Source organism: Pseudophryne corroboree, chromosome 3, assembly GCF_028390025.1.
Source record: "Pseudophryne corroboree isolate aPseCor3 chromosome 3, aPseCor3.hap2, whole genome shotgun sequence".
Lineage (NCBI taxonomy): Eukaryota > Metazoa > Chordata > Amphibia > Anura > Myobatrachidae > Pseudophryne > Pseudophryne corroboree.
Window position 1 is genome coordinate 547,493,781 of NC_086446.1, and position 26,607 is coordinate 547,520,387.

The window sequence follows — 26,607 nt, forward strand, 5'->3', positions numbered from 1 at the left end:
GTTTTTCTCCACTAAACAGCAAGTCAATAATAAAAAATCCTTTCTAATTAATATTGTCTGCTAATTTTGTACCTTTTTTAAATTTTTGTATTTTAAACACTTTTAACATGACACTTCTTTTCAAGTATTGATTTATAACTACACAATTTTTTCTTGTAATCTTAACTATATGATCCAGAACTCTGAGCTTTGAGTCAAAAGTATCCATGGGGTAGCAAGGGCGAGTGGTCTAAGGCACTGGATTTAGGTTCCAGTCTCTCTGGAGGCGTGGGTCTGAATCCCACTGCTTCCATAATGATTTTACTATGAAAATGTCAGTCAGTGATGGCAATGTGTTTTTCTCCACTAATAAGAAAATCAATAATAATAAAGTCCTTTCTCCTCAACATCTGATCAATATGATCCAGATGCATTAGCTAAAAATCAGCAGTGTCTAAGGTGCTGGATTAAAGTTCCAGATTCTTTGGAGGAATTGGTTCAAAACCTACTGCCGCCATAATTATTTTCCCTGAGAAAAAATAAATAATTGATGTCAAAGTGTTTTTTCTCTACTAAACAGCAAATGAATAATAAAAATATCCTTTCTCATTGATATTTTATGTCAATGTATGTACTTTTTTAACCTTCCAAAACGTTTTGTACATAATTTAAACACTTTTTGCATTACACTTTTTTTTAAATATTGATTTAAAAAAATGTTTTTACTGTAACCTGAGCTATATGACCCAGATCTGTGAGCTAAGAGTGTCCATGTGGTACCATGGCCGAGCGGTCTAAGGCCACTAAGTTGCTAAAGTAAAATATTGAAGGTTGAAAAGTTCATCATCTGTCCTAGATTTTAAAACAGTTTATCACAATTTCAAGAGTCTTCTCAAACTTTAAAAATAATATGTAAAATAATAAACTATGACCTTTGGAGCCAAAATAGATATGTGGTAGCATGGCCGAGCGGTCTAAGGCGCTGGATTAAGGCTCCAGTCTCTTTGGAGGCGTGGGTTCAAATCCCACTGCTGCCATAATTATTTTCAAGAGAAAATGACATTTATTGATGTCAAACTGTTTTACTCTACTAAACAGCAAATCAATAATAAAAAATCCTTACTCATTAATATTGTCTACTAATTTTGTACCTTTATTATGCTTCCTTAACTTTTTGTATTTTAAATACTTGTAACATGACACTTCTTTTCAAGTATTGATTTAAAACAACACATTTTTTCCCTGTAATCTCAACTGTATGATTCAGAACTGTGAGCATTCGGTCAAACAGGTCCATGTGGTAGCATGGCCGAGCGGTCTAAGGCGCTGGATTTAGGCTCCAGTCTCTCTGGAGGCATGGGTTCAAATCCCACTGCTGCCATAATGATATTACTATGAAAACATCAGTCAGTGATGACAAAATGTTTTTCTCCACTAATAAGAAAAACAATAATAATAAAGACTTTTCTCCTCAATAGCTGATTGATATGATCCAGATGCATGAGCTAAAAATCAGCAGTGTCTAAGGCGCTGGATTAAGGTTCCAGTTTCTTTGGAGGCTTTGGATCAAAACCTACTGCTGCCATAATTATTTTTCCTAAGAAAAAATAAGTCATTGATGTCAAAGTGTTTTTCTTTACTAAACAGCAAATGAATAATAAAAAAATCCTTTCTCATTAATATTTTATGTCAATTGATGTACTTTTTTATCCTTCCAAAACATTTTGTACATAACTTAAACACTTTTGGTATGACACTTCTTTTTAAGTATTTATTTAAAACAAAAAAAAAATGTTTGTACTGTAATCTGTGCTATATGGCCCAGATCTGTGAGCTAAGAGTGTTTATTTGGTACCATGGCCGAGCGGTCTAAGGCCACTAAGCTGCTAAAATAAAATATTGGTAGGTTAAAAAGTTCATCATCTGCCCTAGATTTTAAAACAGTTTATCATAATTTCAAGAGTCTTCTCAAAATGTAAAAATAATATGCAAAATTATAAACTATGAGCTATGGAGTCAAGGTAGAAATGTGGCTGAGCGGTCTAAGATGCTGCATTAAGACTCCAGTCTGTTTGGAGGCATGGGTTCAAATTACACTGCTGTCATAATTATTTTCAAGATAAAACGACAGTCATTGATGTCAAAGTGTTTTTCTCCACTAAACAGCAAGTCAATAACAAAAAATCCTTTCTAATTAATATTGTCTGCTAATTTTGTACCTTTTTTAAATTTTTGTATTTTAAACACTTTTAACATGACACTTCTTTTCAAGTATTGATTTATAACTACACAATTTTTTCTTGTAATCTTAACTATATGATCCAGAACTCTGAGCTTTGAGTCAAAAGTATCCATGGGGTAGCAAGGGCGAGCGGTCTAAGGCACTGGATTTAGGTTCCAGTCTCTCTGGAGGCGTGGGTCTGAATCCCACTGCTTACATAATGATTTTACTATGAAAATGTCAGTCAGTGATGGCAATGTGTTTTTCTCCACTAATAAGAAAATCAATAATAATAAAGTCCTTTCTCCTCAACATCTGATCAATATGATCCAGATGCATTAGCTAAAAATCAGCAGTGTCTAAGGTGCTGGATTAAAGTTCCAGATTCTTTGGAGGAATTGGTTCAAAACCTACTGCCGCCATAATTATTTTCCCTGAGAAAAAATAAGTAATTGATGTCAAAGTGTTTTTTCTCCACTAAACAGCAAATGAATAATAAAAATATCCTTTCTCATTGATATTGTATGTCAATTTATGTACTTTTTTAACCTTCCAAAACGTTTTGTACATAATTTAAACACTTTTTGCATTACACTTCTTTTTAAATATTGATTTAAAAAAAAGTTTTTACTGTAACCTGAGCTATATGACCCAGATCTGTGAGCTAAGAGTGTCCATGTGGTACCATGGTCGAGCGGTCTAAGGCCACTAAGTTGCTAAAGTAAAATATTGGAAGGTTGAAAAGTTCATCATCTGTCCTAGATTTTAAAACAGTTTATCACAATTTCAAGAGTCTTCTCAAACTTTAAAAATAATATGTAAAATAATAAACTATGACCTTTGGAGCCAAAATAGATATGTGGTAGCATGGCCGAGCGGTCTAAGGCGCTGGATTAAGGCTCGAGTCTCTTTGGAGGCGTGGGTTCAAATCCCACTGCTGCCATAATTATTTTCAAGAGAAAATGACATTTATTGATGTCAAACTGTTTTACTCTACTAAACAGCAAATCAATAATAAAAAATCCTTACTCATTAATATTGTCTACTAATTTTGTACCTTTTTTATGCTTCCTTAACTTTTTGTATTTTAAATACTTGTAACATGACACTTCTTTTCAAGTATTGATTTAAAACAATACATTTTTTCCCTGTAATCTCAACTGTATGATCCAGAACTGTGAGCATTCGGTCAAACAGGTCCATGTGGTAGCATGGCCGAGCGGTCTAAGGCGCTGGATTTAGGCTCCAGTCTCTCTGGAGGCGTGGGTTCAAATCCCACTGCTGCCATAATGATTTTACTATGAAAACATCAGTCAGTGATGACAAAATGTTTTTCTCCACTAATAAGAAAAACAATAATAATAAAGACTTTTCTCCTCAATAGCTGATTGATATGATCCAGATGCATGAGCTAAAAATCAGCAGTGTCTAAGGTGCTGGATTAAGGTTCCAGTTTCTTTGGAGGCTTTGGATCAAAACCTACTGCCGCCATAATTATTTTTCCTAAGAAAAAATAAGTCATTGATGTCAAAGTGTTTTTCTTTACTAAACAGCAAATGAATAATAAAAAAATCCTTTCTCATTAATATTTTATGTCAATTGATGTACTTTTTTAACCTTCCAAAACATTTTGTACATAACTTAAACACTTTTGGTATGACACTTCTTTTTAAGAATTTATTTAAAACAAAAAAAATGTTTGTACTGTAATCTGTGCTATATGGCCCAGATCTGTGAGCTAAGAGTGTTCATTTGGTACCATGGCCGAACGGTCTAAGGCCACTAAGCTGCTAAAATAAAATATTGGTAGGTTAAAAAGTTCATCATCTGCCCTAGATTTTAAAACAGTTTATCATAATTTCAAGAGTCTTCTCAAAATGTAAATATAATATGTAAAATTATAAACTATGAGCTATGGAGTCAAGGTAGAAATGTGGCTGAGCGGTCTAAGATGCTGCATTAAGGCTCCAGTCTGTTTGGAGGCATGGGTTCAAATTCCACTGCTGTCATAATTATTTTCAAGATAAAACGACTGTCATTGATGTCAAAGTGTTTTTCTCCACTAAACAGCAAGTCAATAATAAAAAATCCTTTCTAATTAATATTGTCTGCTAATTTTGTACCTTTTTTAAATTTTTGTATTTTAAACACTTTTAACATGACACTTCTTTTCAAGTATTGATTTATAACTACACAATTTTTTCTTGTAATCTTAACTATATGATCCAGAACTCTGAGCTTTGAGTCAAAAGTATCCATGGGGTAGCAAGGGTGAGTGGTCTAAGGCACTGGATTTAGGTTCCAGTCTCTCTGGAGGCGTGGGTCTGAATCCCACTGCTTCCATAATGATTTTACTATGAAAATGTCAGTCAGTGATGGCAATGTGTTTTTCTCCACTAATAAGAAAATCAATAATAATAAAGTCCTTTCTCCTCAACATCTGATCAATATGATCCAGATGCATTAGCTAAAAATCAGCAGTGTCTAAGGTGCTGGATTAAAGTTCCAGATTCTTTGGAGGAATTGGTTCAAAACCTACTGCCGCCATAATTATTTTCCCTGAGAAAAAATAAGTAATTGATGTCAAAGTGTTTTTTCTCTACTAAACAGCAAATGAATAATAAAAATATCCTTTCTCATTGATATTGTATGTCAATTTATGTACTTTTTTAACCTTCCAAAACGTTTTGTACATAATTTAAACACTTTTTGCATTACACTTCTTTTTAAATATTGATTTAAAAAAAAGTTTTTACTGTAACCTGAGCTATATGACCCAGATCTGTGAGCTAAGAGTGTCCATGTGGTACCATGGTCGAGCGGTCTAAGGCCACTAAGTTGCTAAAGTAAAATATTGGAAGGTTGAAAAGTTCATCATCTGTCCTAGATTTTAAAACAGTTTATCACAATTTCAAGAGTCTTCTCAAACTTTAAAAATAATATGTAAAATAATAAACTATGACCTTTGGAGCCAAAATAGATATGTGGTAGCATGGCCGAGCGGTCTAAGGTGCTGGATTAAGGCTCGAGTCTCTTTGGAGGCGTGGGTTCAAATCCCACTGCTGCCATAATTATTTTCAAGAGAAAATGACATTTATTGATGTCAAACTGTTTTACTCTACTAAACAGCAAATCAATAATAAAAAATCCTTACTCATTAATATTGTCTACTAATTTTGTACCTTTTTTATGCTTCCTTAACTTTTTGTATTTTAAATACTTGTAACATGACACTTCTTTTCAAGTATTGATTTAAAACAATACATTTTTTCCCTGTAATCTCAACTGTATGATCCAGAACTGTGAGCATTCGGTCAAACAGGTCCATGTGGTAGCATGGCCGACCGGTCTAAGGCGCTGGATTTAGGCTCCAGTCTCTCTGGAGGCGTGGGTTCAAATCCCACTGCTGCCATAATGATTTTACTATGAAAACATCAGTCAGTGATGACAAAATGTTTTTCTCCACTAATAAGAAAAACAATAATAATAAAGACTTTTCTCCTCAATAGCTGATTGATATGATCCAGATGCATGAGCTAAAAATCAGCAGTGTCTAAGGTGCTGGATTAAGGTTCCAGTTTCTTTGGAGGCTTTGGATCAAAACCTACTGCCGCCATAATTATTTTTCCTAAGAAAAAATAAGTCATTGATGTCAAAGTGTTTTTCTTTACTAAACAGCAAATGAATAATAAAAAAATCCTTTCTCATTAATATTTTATGTCAATTGATGTACTTTTTTAACCTTCCAAAACATTTTGTACATAACTTAAACACTTTTGGTATGACACTTCTTTTTAAGAATTTATTTAAAACAAAAAAAATGTTTGTACTGTAATCTGTGCTATATGGCCCAGATCTGTGAGCTAAGAGTGTTCATTTGGTACCATGGCCGAACGGTCTAAGGCCACTAAGCTGCTAAAATAAAATATTGGTAGGTTAAAAAGTTCATCATCTGCCCTAGATTTTAAAACAGTTTATCATAATTTCAAGAGTCTTCTCAAAATGTAAATATAATATGTAAAATTATAAACTATGAGCTATGGAGTCAAGGTAGAAATGTGGCTGAGCGGTCTAAGATGCTGCATTAAGGCTCCAGTCTGTTTGGAGGCATGGGTTCAAATTCCACTGCTGTCATAATTATTTTCAAGATAAAACGACTGTCATTGATGTCAAAGTGTTTTTCTCCACTAAACAGCAAGTCAATAATAAAAAATCCTTTCTAATTAATATTGTCTGCTAATTTTGTACCTTTTTTAAATTTTTGTATTTTAAACACTTTTAACATGACACTTCTTTTCAAGTATTGATTTATAACTACACAATTTTTTCTTGTAATCTTAACTATATGATCCAGAACTCTGAGCTTTGAGTCAAAAGTATCCATGGGGTAGCAAGGGTGAGTGGTCTAAGGCACTGGATTTAGGTTCCAGTCTCTCTGGAGGCGTGGGTCTGAATCCCACTGCTTCCATAATGATTTTACTATGAAAATGTCAGTCAGTGATGGCAATGTGTTTTTCTCCACTAATAAGAAAATCAATAATAATAAAGTCCTTTCTCCTCAACATCTGATCAATATGATCCAGATGCATTAGCTAAAAATCAGCAGTGTCTAAGGTGCTGGATTAAAGTTCCAGATTCTTTGGAGGAATTGGTTCAAAACCTACTGCCGCCATAATTATTTTCCCTGAGAAAAAATAAGTAATTGATGTCAAAGTGTTTTTTCTCTACTAAACAGCAAATGAATAATAAAAATATCCTTTCTCATTGATATTTTATGTCAATTTATGTACTTTTTTTAACCTTCCAAAACGTTTTGTACATAATTTAAACACTTTTTGCATAACACTTCTTTTTAAATATTGATTTAAAAAAATGTTTTTACTGTAACCTGAGCTATATGACCCAGATCTGTGAGCTAAGAGTGTCCATGTGGTACCATGGCAGAGCGGTCTAAGGCCACTAAGTTGCTAAAGTAAAATATTGGAAGGTTGAAAAGTTCATCATCTGTCCTAGATTTTAAAACAGTTTATCACAATTTCAAGAGTCTTCTCAAACTTTAAAAATAATATGTAAAATAATAAACTATGACCTTTGGAGCCAAAATAGATATGTGGTAGCATGGCCGAGCGGTCTAAGGCGCTGGATTAAGGCTCCAGTCTCTTTGGAGGCGTGGGTTCAAATCCCACTGCTGCCATAATTATTTTCAAGAGAAAATGACATTTATTGATGTCAAACTGTTTTACTCTACTAAACAGCAAATCAATAATAAAAAATCCTTACTCATTAATATTGTCTACTAATTTTGTACCTTTTTTATGCTTCCTTAACTTTTTGTATTTTAAATACTTGTAACATGACACTTCTTTTCAAGTATTGATTTAAAACAACACATTTTTTCCCTGTAATCTCAACTGTATGATCCAGAACTGTGAGCATTCGGTCAAACAGGTCCTTGTGGTAGCATGGCTGAGCGGTCTAAGGTGCTGGATTTAGGCTCCAGTCTCTCTGGAGGCGTGGGTTCAAATCCCACTGCTGCCATAATGATTTTACTATGAAAACATCAGTCAGTGATGACAAAATGTTTTTCTCCACTAATAAGAAAAACAATAATAATAAAGACTTTTCTCCTCAATAGCTGATTGATATGATCCAGATGCATGAGCTAAAAATCAGCAGTGTCTAAGGTGCTGGATTAAGGTTCCAGTTTCTTTGGAGGCTTTGGATCAAAACATACTGCCGCCATAATTATTTTTCCTAAGAAAAAATAAGTCATTGATGTCAAAGTGTTTTTCTTTACTAAACAGCAAATGAATAATAAAAAAATCCTTTCTCATTAATATTTTATGTCAATTGATGTACTTTTTTAACCTTCCAAAACATTTTGTACATAACTTAAACACTTTTGGTATGACACTTCTTTTTAAGTATTTATTTAAAACAAAAAAAAATGTTTGTACTGTAATCTGTGCTATATGGCCCAGATCTGTGAGCTAAGAGTGTTCATTTGGTACCATGGCCGAGCGGTCTAAGGCCACTAAGCTGCTAAAATAAAATATTGGTAGGTTAAAAAGTTCATCATCTGCCCTAGATTTTAAAACAGTTTATCATAATTTCAAGAGTCTTCTCAAAATGTAAAAATAATATGTAAAATTATAAACTATGAGCTATGGAGTCAAGGTAGAAATGTGGCTGAGCGGTCTAAGATGCTGCATTAAGGCTCCAGTCTATTTGGAGGCATGGGTTCAAATTCCACTGCTGTCATAATTATTTTCAAGATAAAACGACTGTCATTGATGTCAAAGTGTTTTTCTCCACTAAACAGCAAGTCAATAATAAAAAATCCTTTCTAATTAATATTGTCTGCTAATTTTGTACCTTTTTTAAATTTTTGTATTTTAAACACTTTTAACATGACACTTCTTTTCAAGTATTGATTTATAACTACACAATTTTTTCTTGTAATCTTAACTATATGATCCAGAACTCTGAGCTTTGAGTCAAAAGTATCCATGGGGTAGCAAGGGTGAGTGGTCTAAGGCACTGGATTTAGGTTCCAGTCTCTCTGGAGGCGTGGGTCTGAATCCCACTGCTTCCATAATGATTTTACTATGAAAATGTCAGTCAGTGATGGCAATGTGTTTTTCTCCACTAATAAGAAAATCAATAATAATAAAGTCCTTTCTCCTCAACATCTGATCAATATGATCCAGATGCATTAGCTAAAAATCAGCAGTGTCTAAGGTGCTGGATTAAAGTTCCAGATTCTTTGGAGGAATTGGTTCAAAACCTACTGCCGCCATAATTATTTTCCCTGAGAAAAAATAAGTAATTGATGTCAAAGTGTTTTTTCTCTACTAAACAGCAAATGAATAATAAAAATATCCTTTCTCATTGATATTTTATGTCAATTTATGTACTTTTTTTTAACCTTCCAAAACGTTTTGTACATAATTTAAACACTTTTTGCATTACACTTCTTTTTAAATATTGATTTAAAAAAATGTTTTTACTGTAACCTGAGCTATATGACCCAGATCTGTGAGCTAAGAGTGTCCATGTGGTACCATGGCCGAGCGGACTAAGGCCACTAAGTTGCTAAAGTAAAATATTGGAAGGTTGAAAAGTTCATCATCTGTCCTAGATTTTAAAACAGTTTATCACAATTTCAAGAGTCTTCTCAAACTTTAAAAATAATATGTAAAATAATAAACTATGACATTTGGAGCCAAAACAGATATGTGGTAGCATGGCCGAGCGGTCTAAGGCGCTGGATTAAGGCTCCAGTCTCTTTGGAGGCGTGGGTTCAAATCCCACTTCTGACATAATTATTTTCAAGAGAAAATGACATTTATTGATGTCAAACTGTTTTACTCTACTAAACAGCAAATCAATAATAAAAAATCCTTACTCATTAATATTGTCTACTAATTTTGTACCTTTTTTATGCTTCCTTAACTTTTGTATTTTAAATACTTGTAACATGACACTTCTTTTCAAGTATTGATTTAAAACAACACATTTTTTCCCTGTAATCTCAACTGTATGATCCAGAACTGTGAGCATTCGGTCAAACAGTTCCATGTGGTAGCATGGCCGAGCAGTCTAAGGCGCTGGATTTAGGCTCCAGTCTCTCTGGAGGCGTGGGTTCAAATCCCACTGCTGTCATAATGATTTTACTATGAAAACATCAGTCAGTGATGACAAAATGTTTTTCTCCACTAATAAGAAAAACAATAATAATAAAGACTTTTCTCCTCAATAGCTGATTGATATGATCCAGATGCATGAGCTAAAAATCAGCAGTGTCTAAGGTGCTGGATTAAGGTTCCAGTTTCTTTGGAGGCTTTGGATCAAAACCTACTGCCGCCATAATTATTTTTCCTAAGAAAAAATAAGTCATTGATGTCAAAGTGTTTTTCTTTACTAAACAGCAAATGAATAATAAAAAAATCCTTTCTCATTAATATTTTATGTCAATTGATGTACTTTTTTAACCTTCCAAAACATTTTGTACATAACTTAAACACTTTTGGTATGACACTTCTTTTTAAGTATTTATTTAAAACAAAAAAAAATGTTTGTACTGTAATCTGTGCTATATGGCCCAGATCTGTGAGCTAAGAGTGTTCATTTGGTACCATGGCCGAGCGGTCTAAGGCCACTAAGCTGCTAAAATAAAATATTGGTAGGTTAAAAAGTTCATCATCTGCCCTAGATTTTAAAACAGTTTATCATAATTTCAAGAGTCTTCTCAAAATGTAAAAATAATATGTAAAATTATAAACTATGAGCTATGGAGTCAAGGTAGAAATGTGGCTGAGCGGTCTAAGATGCTGCATTAAGGCTCCAGTCTGTTTGGAGGCATGGGTTCAAATTCCACTGCTGTCATAATTATTTTCAAGATAAAACGACTGTCATTGATGTCAAAGTGTTTTTCTCCACTAAACAGCAAGTCAATAATAAAAAATCCTTTCTAATTAATATTGTCTGCTAATTTTGTACCTTTTTTAAATTTTTGTATTTTAAACACTTTTAACATGACACTTCTTTTCAAGTATTGATTTATAACTACACAATTTTTTCTTGTAATCTTAACTATATGATCCAGAACTCTGAGCTTTGAGTCAAAAGTATCCATGGGGTAGCAAGGGTGAGTGGTCTAAGGCACTGGATTTAGGTTCCAGTCTCTCTGGAGGTGTGGGTCTGAATCCCACTGCTTCCATAATGATTTTACTATGAAAATGTCAGTCAGTGATGGCAATGTGTTTTTCTCCACTAATAAGAAAATCAATAATAATAAAGTCCTTTCTCCTCAACATCTGATCAATATGATCCAGATGCATTAGCTAAAAATCAGCAGTGTCTAAGGTGCTGGATTAAAGTTCCAGATTCTTTGGAGGAATTGGTTCAAAACCTACTGCCGCCATAATTATTTTCCCTGAGAAAAAATAAGTAATTGATGTCAAAGTGTTTTTTCTCTACTAAACAGCAAATGAATAATAAAAATATCCTTTCTCATTGATATTTTATGTCAATTTATGTACTTTTTTTTAACCTTCCAAAACGTTTTGTACATAATTTAAACACTTTTTGCATTACACTTCTTTTTAAATATTGATTTAAAAAAATGTTTTTACTGTAACCTGAGCTATATGACCCAGATCTGTGAGCTAAGAGTGTCCATGTGGTACCATGGCCGAGCGGACTAAGGCCACTAAGTTGCTAAAGTAAAATATTGGAAGGTTGAAAAGTTCATCATCTGTCCTAGATTTTAAAACAGTTTATCACAATTTCAAGAGTCTTCTCAAACTTTAAAAATAATATGTAAAATAATAAACTATGACCTTTGGAGCCAAAATAGATATGTGGTAGCATGGCCGAGTGGTCTAAGGCGCTGGATTAAGGCTCCAGTCTCTTTGGAGGCGTGGGTTCAAATCCCACTGCTGCCATAATTATTTTCAAGAGAAAATGACATTTATTGATGTCAAACTGTTTTACTCTACTAAACAGCAAATCAATAATAAAAAATCCTTACTCATTAATATTGTCTACTAATTTTGTACCTTTTTTATGCTTCCTTAACTTTTTGTATTTTAAATACTTGTAACATGACACTTCTTTTCAAGTATTGATTTAAAACAACACATTTTTTCCCTGTAATCTCAACTGTATGATCCAGAACTGTGAGCATTCGGTCAAACAGGTCCATGTGGTAGCATGGCCGAGCGGTCTAAGGCGCTGGATTTAGGCTCCAGTCTCTCTGGAGGCGTGGGTTCAAATCCCACTGCTGCCATCATGATTTTACTATGAAAACATCAGTCAGTGATGACAAAATGTTTTTCTCCACTAATAAGAAAAACAATAATAATAAAGACTTTTCTCCTCAATAGCTGATTGATATGATCCAGATGCATGAGCTAAAAATCAGCAGTGTCTAAGGCGCTGGATTAAGGTTCCAGTTTCTTTGGAGGCTTTGGATCAAAACCTACTGCTGCCATAATTATTTTTCCTAAGAAAAAATAAGTCATTGATGTCAAAGTGTTTTTCTTTACTAAACAGCAAATGAATAATAAAAAAATCCTTTCTCATTAATATTTTATGTCAATTGATGTACTTTTTTATCCTTCCAAAACATTTTGTACATAACTTAAACACTTTTGGTATGACACTTCTTTTTAAGTATTTATTTAAAACAAAAAAAAAATGTTTGTACTGTAATCTGTGCTATATGGCCCAGATCTGTGAGCTAAGAGTGTTTATTTGGTACCATGGCCGAGCGGTCTAAGGCCACTAAGCTGCTAAAATAAAATATTGGTAGGTTAAAAAGTTCATCATCTGCCCTAGATTTTAAAACAGTTTATCATAATTTCAAGAGTCTTCTCAAAATGTAAAAATAATATGCAAAATTATAAACTATGAGCTATGGAGTCAAGGTAGAAATGTGTCTGAGCGGTCTAAGATGCTGCATTAAGACTCCAGTCTGTTTGGAGGCATGGGTTCAAATTACACTGCTGTCATAATTATTTTCAAGATAAAACGACAGTCATTGATGTCAAAGTGTTTTTCTCCACTAAACAGCAAGTCAATAACAAAAAATCCTTTCTAATTAATATTGTCTGCTAATTTTGTACCTTTTTTAAATTTTTGTATTTTAAACACTTTTAACATGACACTTCTTTTCAAGTATTGATTTATAACTACACAATTTTTTCTTGTAATCTTAACTATATGATCCAGAACTCTGAGCTTTGAGTCAAAAGTATCCATGGGGTAGCAAGGGCGAGCGGTCTAAGGCACTGGATTTAGGTTCCAGTCTCTCTGGAGGCGTGGGTCTGAATCCCACTGCTTCCATAATGATTTTACTATGAAAATGTCAGTCAGTGATGGCAATGTGTTTTTCTCCACTAATAAGAAAATCAATAATAATAAAGTCCTTTCTCCTCAACATCTGATCAATATGATCCAGATGCATTAGCTAAAAATCAGCAGTGTCTAAGGTGCTGGATTAAAGTTCCAGATTCTTTGGAGGAATTGGTTCAAAACCTACTGCCGCCATAATTATTTTCCCTGAGAAAAAATAAGTAATTGATGTCAAAGTGTTTTTTCTCTACTAAACAGCAAATTAATAATAAAAATATCCTTTCTCATTGATATTGTATGTCAATTTATGTACTTTTTTAACCTTCCAAAATGTTTTGTACATAATTTAAACACTTTTTGCATTACACTTCTTTTTAAATATTGATTTAAAAAAATGTTTTTACTGTAACCTGAGCTATATGACCCAGATCTGTGAGCTAAGAGTGTCCATGTGGTACCATGGTCGAGCGGTCTAAGGCCACTAAGTTGCTAAAGTAAAATATTGGAAGGTTGAAAAGTTCATCATCTGTCCTAGATTTTAAAACAGTTTATCACAATTTCAAGAGTCTTCTCAAACTTTAAAAATAATAAGTAAAATAATAAACTATGACCTTTGGAGCCAAAATAGATATGTGGTAGCATGGCCGAGCGGTCTAAGGCGCTGGATTAAGGCTCCAGTCTCTTTGGAGGCGTGGGTTCAAATCCCATAATTATTTTCAAGAGAAAATGACTTTTCTTGATGTCAAACTGTTTTACTCTACTAAACAGCAAATCAATAATAAAAAATCCTTACTCATTAATATTGTCTACTAATTTTGTACCTTTTTTATGCTTCCTTAACTTTTTGTATTTTAAATACTTGTAACATGACACTTCTTTTCAAGTATTGATTTAAAACAACACATTTTTTCACTGTAATCTCAACTGTATGATCCAGAACTGTGAGCATTCGGTCAAACAGGTCCATGTGGTAGCATGGCCGAGCGGTCTAAGGCGCTGGATTTAGGCTCCAGTCTCTCTGGAGGCGTGGGTTCAAATCCCACTGCTGCCATAATGATTTTACTATGAAAACATCAGTCAGTGATGACAAAATGTTTTTCTCCACTAATAAGAAAAACAATAATAATAAAGACTTTTCTCCTCAATAGCTGATTGATATGATCCAGATGCATGAGCTAAAAATCAGCAGTGTCTAAGGTGCTGGATTAAGGTTCCAGTTTCTTTGGAGGCTTTGGATCAAAACCTACTGCCGCCATAATTATTTTTCCTAAGAAAAAATAAGTCATTGATGTCAAAGTGTTTTTCTTTACTAAACAGCAAATGAATAATAAAAAAATCCTTTCTCATTAATATTTTATGTCAATTGATGTACTTTTTTAACCTTCCAAAACATTTTGTACATAACTTAAACACTTTTGGTATGACACTTCTTTTTAAGAATTTATTTATAACAAAAAAAAATGTTTGTACTGTAATCTGTGCTATATGGCCCAGATCTGTGAGCTAAGAGTGTTCATTTGGTACCATGGCCGAGCGGTCTAAGGCCACTAAGCTGCTAAAATAAAATATTGGTAGGTTAAAAAGTTCATCATCTGCCCTAGATTTTAAAACAGTTTATCATAATTTCAAGAGTCTTCTCAAAATGTAAAAATAATATGTAAAATTATAAACTATGAGCTATGGAGTCAAGGTAGAAATGTGGCTGAGCAGTCTAAGATGCTGCATTAAGGCTCCAGTCTGTTTGGAGGCATGGGTTCAAATTCCACTGCTGTCATAATTATTTTCAAGATAAAATGACTGTCATTGATGTCAAAGTGTTTTTCTCCACTAAACAGCAAGTCAATAATAAAAAATCCTTTCTAATTAATATTGTCTGCTAATTTTGTACCTTTTTTAAATTTTTGTATTTTAAACACTTAACATGACACTTCTTTTCAAGTATTGATTTATAACTACACAATTTTTTCTTGTAATCTTAACTATATGATCCATAACTCTGAGCTTTGAGTCAAAAGTATCCATGGGGTAGCAAGGGCGAGTGGTCTAAGGCACTGGATTTAGGTTCCAGTCTCTCTGGAGGCGTGGGTCTGAATCCCACTGCTTCCATAATGATTTTACTATGAAAATGTCAGTCAGTGATGGCAATGTGTTTTTCTCCACTAATAAGAAAATCAATAATAATAAAGTCCTTTCTCCTCAACATCTGATCAATATGATCCAGATGCATTAGCTAAAAATCAGCAGTGTCTAAGGTGCTGGATTAAAGTTCCAGATTCTTTGGAGGAATTGGTTCAAAACCTACTGCTGCCATAATTATTTTCCCTGAGAAAAAATAAGTCATTGATGTCAAAGTGTTTTTTCTCTACTAAACAGCAAATGAATAATAAAAATATCCTTTCTCATTGATATTTTATGTCAATTTATGTACTTTTTTAACCTTCCAAAACGTTTTGTACATAATTTAAACACTTTTTGCATTACACTTCTTTTTAAATATTGATTTAAAAAAATGTTTTTACTGTAACCTGAGCTACGTGACCCAGATCTGTGAGCTAAGAGTGTCCATGTGGTACTATGGCCGAGCGGTCTAAGGCCACTAAGTTGCTAAAGTAAAATATTGGAAGGTTGAAAAGTTCATCATCTGTCCTAGATTTTAAAACAGTTTATCACAATTTCAAGAGTCTTCTCAAACTTTAAAAATAATATGTAAAATAATAAACTATGACCTTTGGAGCCAAAATAGATATGTGGTAGCATGGCCGAGCGGTCTAAGGCGCTGGATTAAGGCTCCAGTCTCTTTGGAGGTGTGGGTTCAAATCCCACTGCTGCCATAATTATTTTTAAGAGAAAATGACATTTATTGATGTCAAACTGTTTTACTCTACTAAACAGCAAATCAATAATAAAAAATCCTTACTCATTAATATTGTCTACTAATTTTGTACCTTTTTTATGCTTCCTTAACTTTTTGTATTTTAAATACTTGTAACATGACACTTCTTTTCAAGTATTGATTTAAAACAACACATTTTTTCCTGTAATCTCAACTGTATGATCCAGAACTGTGAGCATTCAGTCAAACAGGTCCATGTGGTAGCATGGCCGAGCGGTCTAAGGTGCTGGCTTTAGGCTCCAGTCTCTCTGGAGGCGTGGGTTCAAATCCCACTGCTGCCATAATGATTTTACTATGAATACATCAGTCAGTGATGACAAAATGTTTTTCTCCACTAATAAGAAAAACAATAATAATAAAGACTTTTCTCCTCAATAGTTGATTGATATGATCCAGATGCATGAGCTAAAAATCTGCAGTGTCTAAGGCGCTGGATTAAGGTTCCAGTTTCTTTGGAGGCTTTGGATCAAAACCTACTGCCGCCATAATTATTTTTCCTAAGAAAAAATAAGTCATTGATGTCAAAGTGTTTTTCTTTACTAAACAGCAAATGAATAATAAAAAAATCCTTTCTCATTAATATTTTATGTCAATTGATGTACTTTTTTATCCTTCCAAAACATTTTGTACATAACTTAAACACTTTTGGTATGACACTTCTTTTTAAGTATTTATTTAAATCAAAGAAAAAATGTTTGTACTGTAATCTGTGCTATATGGCCCAGATCTGTGAGCTAAGAGTGTTCATTTGGTACCATGGCCGAGCGGTCTAAGGCCACTAAGCTGCTAAAATAAAATATTGGTAGGTTAAAAAGTTCATCATCTGCCCTAGATTTTAAAACAGTTTATCATAATTTCAAGAGTCTTCTCAAAATGTAAAAATAATATGTAAAATTATAAACTATGAGCTATGGAGTCAAGGTAGAAATGTGTCTGAGCGGTCTAAGATGCTGCATTAAGACTCCAGTCTGTTTGGAGGCATGGGTTCAAATTAAACTGCTGTCATAATTATTTTCAAGATAAAACGACTGTCATTGATGTCAAAGTGTTTTTCTCCACTAAACAGCAAGTCAATAACAAAAAATCCTTTCTAATTAATATTGTCTGCTAATTTTGTACCTTTTTTAAATTTTTGTATTTTAAACACTTTTAACATGACACTTCTTTTCAAGTATTGATTTATAACTACACAATTTTTTCTTGTAATCTTAACTATATGATCCAGAACTCTGAGCTTTGAGTCCAAAGTATCCATGGGGTAGCAAGGGCGAGCGGTCTAAGGCACTGGATTTAGGTTCCAGTCTCTCTGGAGGCGTGGGTCTGAATCCCACTGCTTCCATAATGCTTTTACTATGAAAATGTCAGTCAGTGATGGCAATGTGTTTTTCTCCACTAATAAGAAAATCAATAATAATAAAGTCCTTTCTCCTCAACATCTGATCAATATGATCCAGATGCATTAGCTAAAAATCAGCAGTGTCTAAGGTGCTGGATTAAAGTTCCAGATTCTTTGGAGGAATTGGTTCAAAACCTACTGCCGCCATAATTATTTTCCCTGAGAAAAAATAAGTAATTGATGTCAAAGTGTTTTTTCTCTACTAAACAGCAAATGAATAATAAAAATATCCTTTCTCATTAATATTGTATGTCAATTTATGTACTTTTTTAACCTTCCAAAACGTTTTGTACATAATTTAAACACTTTTTGCATTACACTTCTTTTTAAATATTGATTTAAAAAAATGTTTTTACTGTAACCTGAGCTATATGACCCAGATCTGTGAGCTAAGAGTGTCCATGTGGTACCATGGTCGAGCGGTCTAAGGCCACTAAGTTGCTAAAGTAAAATATTGGAAGGTTGAAAAGTTCATCATCTGTCCTAGATTTTAAAACAGTTTATCACAATTTCAAGTCTTCTCAAACTTTAAAAATAATATGTAAAATAATAAACTATGACCTTTGGAGCCAAAACAGATATTTGGTAGCATGGCCGAGCGGTCTAAGGCGCTGGATTAAGGCTCCAGTCTCTTTGGAGGCGTGGGTTCAAATCCCACTGCTGCCATAATTATTTTCAAGAGAAAATGACATTTATTGATGTCAAACTGTTTTACTCTACTAAACAGCAAATCAATAATAAAAAATCCTTACTCATTAATATTGTCTACTAATTTTGTACCTTTTTTATGCTTCCTTAACTTTTTGTATTTTAAATACTTGTAACATGACACTTCTTTTCAAGTATTGATTTAAAACAACACATTTTTTCCCTGTAATCTCAACTGTATGATCCAGAACTGTGAGCATTCGGTCAAACAGGTCCATGTGGTAGCATGGCCGAGCGGTCTAAGGCGCTGGATTTAGGCTCCAGTCTCTCTGGAGGCGTGGGTTCAAATCCCACTGCTGCCATAATGATTTTACTATGAAAACATCAGTCAGTGATGACAAAATGTTTTTCTCCACTAATAAGAAAAACAATAATAATAATAAAGACTTTTCTCCTCAATAGCTGATTGATATGATCCAGATGCATGAGCTAAAAATCAGCAGTGTCTAAGGTGCTGGATTAAGGTTCCAGTTTCTTTGGAGGCTTTGGATCAAAACCTACTGCCGCCATAATTATTTTTCCTAAGAAAAAATAAGTCATTGATGTCAAAGTGTTTTTCTTTACTAAACAGCAAATGAATAATAAAAAAATCCTTTCTCATTAATATTTTATGTCAATTGATGTACTTTTTTAACCTTCCAAAACATTTTGTACATAACTTAAACACTTTTGGTATGACACTTCTTTTTAAGAATTTATTTAAAACAAAAAAAAATGTTTGTACTGTAATCTGTGCTATATGGCCCAGATCTGTGAGCTAAGAGTGTTCATTTGGTACCATGGCCGAGCGGTCTAAGGCCACTAAGCTGCTAAAATAAAATATTGGTAGGTTAAAAAGTTCATCATCTGCCCTAGATTTTAAAACAGTTTATCATAATTTCAAGAGTCTTCTCAAAATGTAAAAATAATATGTAAAATTATAAACTATGAGCTATTGAGTCAAGGTAGAAATGTGGCTGAGCGGTCTAAGATGCTGCATTAAGGCTCCAGTCTGTTTGGAGGCATGGGTTCAAATTCCACTGCTGTCATAATTATTTTCAAGATAAAACGACTGTCATTGATGTCAAAGTGTTTTTCTCCACTAAACAGCAAGTCAATAATAAAAAATCCTTTCTAATTAATATTGTCTGCTAATTTTGTACCTTTTTTAAATTTTTGTATTTTAAACACTTTTAACATGACACTTCTTTTCAAGTATTGATTTATAACTACACAATTTTTTCTTGTAATCTTAACTATATGATCCATAACTCTGAGCTTTGAGTCAAAAGTATCCATGGGGTAGCAAGGGCGAGTGGTCTAAGGCACTGGATTTAGGTTCCAGTCTCTCTGGAGGCGTGGGTCTGAATCCCACTGCTTCCATAATGATTTTACTATGAAAATGTCAGTCAGTGATGGCAATGTGTTTTTCTCCACTAATAAGAAAATCAATAATAATAAAGTCCTTTCTCCTCAACATCTGATCAATATGATCCAGATGCATTAGCTAAAAATCAGCAGTGTCTAAGGTGCTGGATTAAAGTTCCAGATTCTTTGGAGGAATTGGTTCAAAACCTACTGCTGCCATAATTATTTTCCCTGAGAAAAAATAAGTCATTGATGTCAAAGTGTTTTTTCTCTACTAAACAGCAAATGAATAATAAAAATATCCTTTCTCATTGATATTTTATGTCAATTTATGTACTTTTTTAACCTTCCAAAACGTTTTGTACATAATTTAAACACTTTTTGCATTACACTTCTTTTTAAATATTGATTTAAAAAAATGTTTTTACTGTAACCTGAGCTACATGACCCAGATCTGTGAGCTAAGAGTGTCCATGTGGTACCATGGCCGAGCGGTCTAAGGCCACTAAGTTGCTAAAGTAAAATATTGGAAGGTTGAAAAGTTCATCATCTGTCCTAGATTTTAAAACAGTTTATCACAATTTCAAGAGTCTTCTCAAACTTTAAAAATAATATGTAAAATAATAAACTATGACCTTTGGAGCCAAAATAGATATGTGGTAGCATGGCCGAGCGGTCTAAGGTGCTGGATTAAGGCTCCAGTCTCTTTGGAGGTGTGGGTTCAAATCCCACTGCTGCCATAATTATTTTCAGAGAAAATGACATTTCTTGATGTCAAACTGTTTTACTCTACTAAACAGCAAATCAATAATAAAAAATCCTTACTCATTAATATTGTCTACTAATTTTGTACCTTTTTTATGCTTCCTTAACTTTTTGTATTTTAAATACTTGTAACATGACACTTCTTTTCAAGTATTGATTTAAAACAACACATTTTTTCCTGTAATCTCAACTGTATGATCCAGAACTGTGAGCATTCAGTCAAACAGGTCCATGTGGTAGCATGGCCGAGCGGTCTAAGATGCTTTATTTAGGCTCCAGTCTCTCTGGAGGCGTGGGTTCAAATCCCACTGCTGCTATAATGATTTTACTATGAAAACATCAGTCAGTGATGACAAAATGTTTTTCTCCACTAATAAGAAAAACAATAATAATAAAGACTTTTCTCCTCAATAGCTGATTGATATGATCCAGATGCATGAGCTAAAAATCAGCAGTGTCTAAGGCGCTGGATTAAGGTTCCAGTTTCTTTGGAGGCTTTGGATCAAAACCTACTGCCGCCATAATTATTTTTCCTAAGAAAAAATAAGTCATTGATGTCAAAGTGTTTTTCTTTACTAAACAGCAAATGGATAATAAAAAAATCCTTTCTCATTAATATTTTATGTCAATTGATGTACTTTTTTAACCTTCCAAAACATTTTGTACATAACTTAAACACTTTTGGTATGACACTTCTTTTTAAGTATTTATTTAAAACAAAAAAAAATGTTTGTACTGTAATCTGTGCTATATGGCCCAGATCTGTGAGCTAAGAGTGTTCATTTGGTACCATGGCCGAGCGGTCTAAGGCCACTAAGCTGCTAAAATAAAATATTGGTAGGTTAAAAAGTTCATCAACTGCCCTAGATTTTAAAACAGTGTATCATAATTTCAAGAGTCTTCTCAAAATGTAAAAATAATATATAAAATTATAAACTATGAGCTATGGAGTCAAGGTAGAAATGTGGCTGAGCGGTCTAAGATGCTGCATTAAGGCTCCAGTCTGTTTGGAGGCATGGGTTCAAATTCCACTGCTGTCATAATTATTTTCAAGATAAAACGACTGTCATTGATGTCAAAGTGTTTTTCTCCACTAAACAGCAAGTCAATAATAAAAAATCCTTTCTAATTAATATTGTCTGCTAATTTTGTACCTTTTTTAAATTTTTGTATTTTAAACACTTTTAACATGACACTTCTTTTCAAGTATTGATTTATAACTACACAATTTTTTCTTGTAATCTTAACTATATGATCCAGAACTCTGAGCTTTGAGTCAAAAGTATCCATGGGGTAGCAAGGGCGAGTGGTCTAAGGCACTGGATTTAGGTTCCAGTCTCTCTGGAGGCGTGGGTCTGAATCCCACTGCTTCCATAATGATTTTACTATGAAAATGTCAGTCAGTGATGGCAATGTGTTTTTCTCCACTAATAAGAAAATCAATAATAATAAAGTCCTTTCTCCTCAACATCTGATCAATATGATCCAGATGCATTAGCTAAAAATCAGCAGTGTCTAAGGTGCTGGATTAAAGTTCCAGATTCTTTGGAGGAATTGGTTCAAAACCTACTGCCGCCATAATTATTTTCCCTGAGAAAAAATAAGTAATTGATGTCAAAGTGTTTTTTCTCTACTAAACAGCAAATGAATAATAAAAATATCCTTTCTCATTGATATTTTATGTCAATTTATGTACTTTTTTTTAACCTTCCAAAACGTTTTGTACATAATTTAAACACTTTTTGCATTACACTTCTTTTTAAATATTGATTTAAAAAAATGTTTTTACTGTAACCTGAGCTATATGACCCAGATCTGTGAGCTAAGAGTGTCCATGTGGTACCATGGCCGAGCGGACTAAGGCCACTAAGTTGCTAAAGTAAAATATTGGAAGGTTGAAAAGTTCATCATCTGTCCTAGATTTTAAAACAGTTTATCACAATTTCAAGAGTCTTCTCAAACTTTAAAAATAATATGTAAAATAATAAACTATGACCTTTGGAGCCAAAACAGATATGTGGTAGCATGGCCGAGCGGTCTAATGCGCTGGATTAAGGCTCCAGTCTCTTTGGAGGCGTGGGTTCAAATCCCACTGCTGCCATAATTATTTTCAAGAGAAAATGACATTTATTGATGTCAAACTGTTTTACTCTACTAAACAGCAAATCAATAATAAAAAATCCTTACTCATTAATATTGTCTACTAATTTTGTACCTTTTTTATGCTTCCTTAACTTTTTGTATTTTAAATACTTGTAACATGACACTTCTTTTCAAGTATTGATTTAAAACAACACATTTTTTCCCTGTAATCTCAACTGTATGATCCAGAACTGTGAGCATTCGGTCAAACAGGTCCATGTGGTAGCATGGCCGAGCGGTCTAAGGCGCTGGATTTAGGCTCCAGTCTCTCTGGAGGCGTGGGTTCAAATCCCACTGCTGCCATAATGATTTTACTATGAAAACATCAGTCAGTGATGACAAAGGGGGTAATTCCAAGTTGATCGCAGCAGGAATTCTGTTAGCAATTGAGCAAAACCATGTGCACTGCAGGGGAGGCAGATATAACATGTGCAGAGAGAGTTAGATTTGGGTGTGGTGTGTTCAATCTGCAATCTAATTTGCAGTGTAAAAATAAAGCAGCCAGTATTTACCCTGCACATGAAATAAAATAACCCACCCAAATCTAACTTTTCTGCACATGTTATATCTGCCTCCCCTGCAGTGCACATGGTTTTGCCCAACTGCTAAAAAATTTCCTGCTGCGATCAACTTGGAATTACCCCCAAAATGTTTTTCTCCACTAATAAGAAAAACAATAATAATAAAGACTTTTCTCCTCAATAGCTGATTGATATGATTCAGATGCATGAGCTAAAAATCAGCAGTGTCTAAGGTGCTGGATTAAGGTTCCAGTTTCTCTGGAGGCTTTGGATCAAAACCTACTGCCGCCATAATTATTTTTCCTAAGAAAAAATAAGTCATTGATGTCAAAGTGTTTTTCTTTACTAAACAGCAAATGAATAATAAAAAAATCCTTTCTCATTAATATTTTATGTCAATTGATGTACTTTTTTAACCTTCCAAAACATTTTGTACATAACTTAAACACTTTTGGTATGACACTTCTTTTTAAGTATTTATTTAAAACAAAAAAAAATGTTTGTACTGTAATCTATGCTATATGGCCCAGATCTGTGAGCTAAGAGTGTTCATTTGGTACCATGGCCGAGCGGTCTAAGGCCACTAAGCTGCTAAAATAAAATATTGGTAGGTTAAAAAGTTCATCATCTGCCCTAGATTTTAAAACAGTTTATCATAATTTCAAGAGTCTTCTCAAAATGTAAAAATAATATGTAAAATTATAAACTATGAGCTATGGAGTCAAGGTAGAAATGTGGCTGAGCGGTCTAAGATGCTGCATTAAGCCTCCAGTCTGTTTGGAGGCAAGGGTTCAAATTCCACTGCTGTCATAATTATTTTCAAGATAAAACGACTGTCATTGATGTCAAAGTGTTTTTCTCCACTAAACAGCAAGTCAATAATAAAAAATCCTTTCTAATTAATATTGTCTGCTAATTTTGTACCTTTTTTAAATTTTTGTATTTTAAACACTTTTAACATGACACTTCTTTTCAAGTATTGATTTATAACTACACAATTTTTTCTTGTAATCTTAACTATATGATCCAGAACTCTGAGCTTTGAGTCAAAAGTATCCATGGGGTAGCAAGGGCGAGTGGTCTAAGGCACTGGATTTAGGTTCCAGTCTCTCTGGAGGTGTGGGTCTGAATCCCACTGCTTCCATAATGATTTTACTATGAAATGTCAGTCAGTGATGGCAATGTGTTTTTCTCAACTAATAAGAAAATCAATAATAATAAAGTCCTTTCTCCTCAACATCTGATCAATATGATCCAGATGCATTAGCTAAAAATCAGCAGTGTCTAAGGTGCTGGATTAAAGTTCCAGATTCTTTGGAGGAATTGGTTCAAAACCTACTGCTGCCATAATTATTTTCCCTGAGAAAAAATAAGTAATTGATGTCAAAGTGTTTTTTCTCTACTAAACAGCAAATGAATAATAAAAATATCCTTTCTCATTGATATTTTATGTCAATTTATGTACTTTTTTAACCTTCCAAAACGTTTTGTACATAATTTAAACACTTTTTGCATTACACTTCTTTTTAAATATTTATTTAAAAAAATGTTTTTACTGTAACCTGAGCTATATGACCCAGATCTGTGAGCTAAGAGTGTCCATGTGGTACCATGGCCGAGCGGTCTAAGGCCACTAAGTTGCTAAAGTAAAATATTGGAAGGTTGAAAAGTTCATCATCTGTCCTAGATTTTAAAACAGTTTATCACAATTTCAAGAGTCTTCTCAAACTTTAAAAATAATATGTAAAATAATAAACTATGACCTTTGGAGCCAAAATAGATATGTGGTAGCATGGCCGAGCGGTCTAAGGCGCTGGATTAAGGCTCCAGTCTCTTTGGAGGTGTGGGTTCAAATCCCACTGCTGCCATAATTATTTTCAAGAGAAAATGACATTTATTGATGTCAAACTGTTTTACTCTACTAAACAGCAAATCAATAATAAAAAATCCTTACTCATTAATATTGTCTACTAATTTTGTACCTTTTTTATGCTTCCTTAACTTTTTGTATTTTAAATACTTGTAACATGACACTTCTTTTCAAGTATTGATTTAAAACAACACATTTTTTCCCTGTAATCTCAACTGTATGATCCAGAACTGTGAGCATTCGGTCAAACAGGTCCATGTGGTAGCATGGCCGAGCGGTCTAAGGCGCTGGATTTAGGCTCCAGTCTCTCTGGAGGCGTGGGTTCAAATCCCACTGCTGCCATAATGATTTTACTATGAAAACATCAGTCAGTGATGACAAAATGTTTTTCTCCACTAATAAGAAAAACAATAATAATAAAGACTTTTCTCCTCAATAGCTGATTGATATGATCCAGATGCATGAGCTAAAAATCAGCAGTGTCTAAGGCGCTGGATTAAGGTTCCAGTTTCTTTGGAGGCTTTGGATCAAAACCTACTGCCGCCATAATTATTTTTCCTAAGAAAAAATAAGTCATTGATGTCAAAGTGTTTTTCTTTACTAAACAGCAAATGAATAATAAAAAAATCCTTTCTCATTAATATTTTATGTCAATTGATGTACTTTTTTAACCTTCCAAAACATTTTGTACATAACTTAAACACTTTTGGTATGACACTTCTTTTTAAGAATTTATTTAAATTAAAAAAAAATGTTTGTACTGTAATCTGTGCTATATGGCATAGATCTGTGAGCTAAGAGTGTTCATTTGGTACCATGGCCGAGCGGTCTAAGGCCACTAAGCTGCTAAAATAAAATATTGGTAGGTTAAAAAGTTCATCATCTGCCCTAGATTTTAAAACAGTTTATCATAATTTCAAGAGTCTTCTCAAAATGTAAAAATAATATGTAAAATTATAAACTATGAGCTATGGAGTCAAGGTAGAAATGTGGCTGAGCGGTCTAAGATGCTGCATTAAGGCTCCAGTCTGTTTGGAGGCATGGGTTCAAATTCCACTGCTGTCATAATTATTTTCAAGATAAAACGACTGTCATTGATGTCAAAGTGTTTTTCTCCACTAAACAGCAAGTCAATAATAAAAAATCCTTTCTAATTAATATTGTCTGCTAATTTTGTACCTTTTTTAAATTTTTGTATTTTAAACACTTTTAACATGACACTTCTTTTCAAGTATTGATTTATAACTACACAATTTTTTCTTGTAATCTTAACTATATGATCCAGAACTCTGAGCTTTGAGTCAAAAGTATCCATGGGGTAGCAAGGGCGAGTGGTCTAAGGCACTGGATTTAGGTTCCAGTCTCTCTGGAGGCGTGGGTCTGAATCCCACTGCTTCCATAATGATTTTACTATGAAAATGTCAGTCAGTGATGGCAATGTGTTTTTCTCCACTAATAAGAAAATCAATAATAATAAAGTCCTTTCTCCTCAACATCTGATCAATATGATCCAGATTCATTAGCTAAAAATCAGCAGTGTCTAAGGTGCTGGATTAAAGTTCCAGATTCTTTGGAGGAATTGGTTCAAAACCTACTGCTGCCATAATTATTTTCCCTGAGAAAAAATAAGTCATTGATGTCAAAGTGTTTTTTCTCTACTAAACAGCAAATGAATAATAAAAATATCCTTTCTCATTGATATTTTATGTCAATTTATGTACTTTTTTAACCTTCCAAAACGTTTTGTACATAATTTAAACACTTTTTGCATTACACTTCTTTTTAAATATTTATTTAAAAAAATGTTTTTACTGTAACCTGAGCTACATGACCCAGATCTGTGAGCTAAGAGTGTCCATGTGGTACCATGGCCGAGCGGTCTAAGGCCACTAAGTTGCTAAAGTA

General features: G+C 33.5%; 22 non-coding genes across 22 annotated transcripts; all 22 read left to right on the forward strand.

The window, feature by feature from the left end:
* Positions 1 to 934: 934 nt before the first annotated feature.
* Positions 935 to 1,016, forward strand: TRNAL-AAG (transfer RNA leucine (anticodon AAG)). Its single transcript has one exon. It is a non-coding gene; the product is annotated as a tRNA-Leu (tRNA).
* A 262-nt stretch (positions 1,017 to 1,278) lies between these two features.
* Positions 1,279 to 1,360, forward strand: TRNAL-UAG (transfer RNA leucine (anticodon UAG)). Its single transcript has one exon. It is a non-coding gene; the product is annotated as a tRNA-Leu (tRNA).
* Positions 1,361 to 3,061: 1,701 nt separating this feature from the next.
* On the forward strand, positions 3,062 to 3,143 carry TRNAL-AAG (transfer RNA leucine (anticodon AAG)). Its single transcript has one exon. It is a non-coding gene; the product is annotated as a tRNA-Leu (tRNA).
* Positions 3,144 to 3,405: 262 nt separating this feature from the next.
* TRNAL-UAG (transfer RNA leucine (anticodon UAG)) lies at positions 3,406 to 3,487 on the forward strand. Its single transcript has one exon. It is a non-coding gene; the product is annotated as a tRNA-Leu (tRNA).
* A 1,699-nt stretch (positions 3,488 to 5,186) lies between these two features.
* TRNAL-AAG (transfer RNA leucine (anticodon AAG)) lies at positions 5,187 to 5,268 on the forward strand. Its single transcript has one exon. It is a non-coding gene; the product is annotated as a tRNA-Leu (tRNA).
* A 262-nt stretch (positions 5,269 to 5,530) lies between these two features.
* Positions 5,531 to 5,612, forward strand: TRNAL-UAG (transfer RNA leucine (anticodon UAG)). Its single transcript has one exon. It is a non-coding gene; the product is annotated as a tRNA-Leu (tRNA).
* A 1,700-nt stretch (positions 5,613 to 7,312) lies between these two features.
* On the forward strand, positions 7,313 to 7,394 carry TRNAL-AAG (transfer RNA leucine (anticodon AAG)). The gene has a single exon. It is a non-coding gene; the product is annotated as a tRNA-Leu (tRNA).
* Positions 7,395 to 7,656: 262 nt separating this feature from the next.
* TRNAL-UAG (transfer RNA leucine (anticodon UAG)) lies at positions 7,657 to 7,738 on the forward strand. The gene has a single exon. It is a non-coding gene; the product is annotated as a tRNA-Leu (tRNA).
* Positions 7,739 to 9,440: 1,702 nt separating this feature from the next.
* Positions 9,441 to 9,522, forward strand: TRNAL-AAG (transfer RNA leucine (anticodon AAG)). The gene has a single exon. It is a non-coding gene; the product is annotated as a tRNA-Leu (tRNA).
* A 261-nt stretch (positions 9,523 to 9,783) lies between these two features.
* TRNAL-UAG (transfer RNA leucine (anticodon UAG)) lies at positions 9,784 to 9,865 on the forward strand. The gene has a single exon. It is a non-coding gene; the product is annotated as a tRNA-Leu (tRNA).
* Positions 9,866 to 11,567: 1,702 nt separating this feature from the next.
* Positions 11,568 to 11,649, forward strand: TRNAL-AAG (transfer RNA leucine (anticodon AAG)). The gene has a single exon. It is a non-coding gene; the product is annotated as a tRNA-Leu (tRNA).
* Positions 11,650 to 11,911: 262 nt separating this feature from the next.
* On the forward strand, positions 11,912 to 11,993 carry TRNAL-UAG (transfer RNA leucine (anticodon UAG)). The gene has a single exon. It is a non-coding gene; the product is annotated as a tRNA-Leu (tRNA).
* Positions 11,994 to 14,029: 2,036 nt separating this feature from the next.
* Positions 14,030 to 14,111, forward strand: TRNAL-UAG (transfer RNA leucine (anticodon UAG)). Its single transcript has one exon. It is a non-coding gene; the product is annotated as a tRNA-Leu (tRNA).
* Positions 14,112 to 15,809: 1,698 nt separating this feature from the next.
* On the forward strand, positions 15,810 to 15,891 carry TRNAL-AAG (transfer RNA leucine (anticodon AAG)). The gene has a single exon. It is a non-coding gene; the product is annotated as a tRNA-Leu (tRNA).
* Positions 15,892 to 16,152: 261 nt separating this feature from the next.
* TRNAL-UAG (transfer RNA leucine (anticodon UAG)) lies at positions 16,153 to 16,234 on the forward strand. The gene has a single exon. It is a non-coding gene; the product is annotated as a tRNA-Leu (tRNA).
* Positions 16,235 to 17,933: 1,699 nt separating this feature from the next.
* Positions 17,934 to 18,015, forward strand: TRNAL-AAG (transfer RNA leucine (anticodon AAG)). Its single transcript has one exon. It is a non-coding gene; the product is annotated as a tRNA-Leu (tRNA).
* A 262-nt stretch (positions 18,016 to 18,277) lies between these two features.
* Positions 18,278 to 18,359, forward strand: TRNAL-UAG (transfer RNA leucine (anticodon UAG)). The gene has a single exon. It is a non-coding gene; the product is annotated as a tRNA-Leu (tRNA).
* Positions 18,360 to 20,062: 1,703 nt separating this feature from the next.
* TRNAL-AAG (transfer RNA leucine (anticodon AAG)) lies at positions 20,063 to 20,144 on the forward strand. Its single transcript has one exon. It is a non-coding gene; the product is annotated as a tRNA-Leu (tRNA).
* Positions 20,145 to 22,188: 2,044 nt separating this feature from the next.
* TRNAL-AAG (transfer RNA leucine (anticodon AAG)) lies at positions 22,189 to 22,270 on the forward strand. The gene has a single exon. It is a non-coding gene; the product is annotated as a tRNA-Leu (tRNA).
* Positions 22,271 to 22,532: 262 nt separating this feature from the next.
* Positions 22,533 to 22,614, forward strand: TRNAL-UAG (transfer RNA leucine (anticodon UAG)). Its single transcript has one exon. It is a non-coding gene; the product is annotated as a tRNA-Leu (tRNA).
* Positions 22,615 to 24,618: 2,004 nt separating this feature from the next.
* On the forward strand, positions 24,619 to 24,700 carry TRNAL-AAG (transfer RNA leucine (anticodon AAG)). The gene has a single exon. It is a non-coding gene; the product is annotated as a tRNA-Leu (tRNA).
* Positions 24,701 to 24,962: 262 nt separating this feature from the next.
* Positions 24,963 to 25,044, forward strand: TRNAL-UAG (transfer RNA leucine (anticodon UAG)). The gene has a single exon. It is a non-coding gene; the product is annotated as a tRNA-Leu (tRNA).
* The last annotated feature ends 1,563 nt before the right edge of the window (positions 25,045 to 26,607 follow it).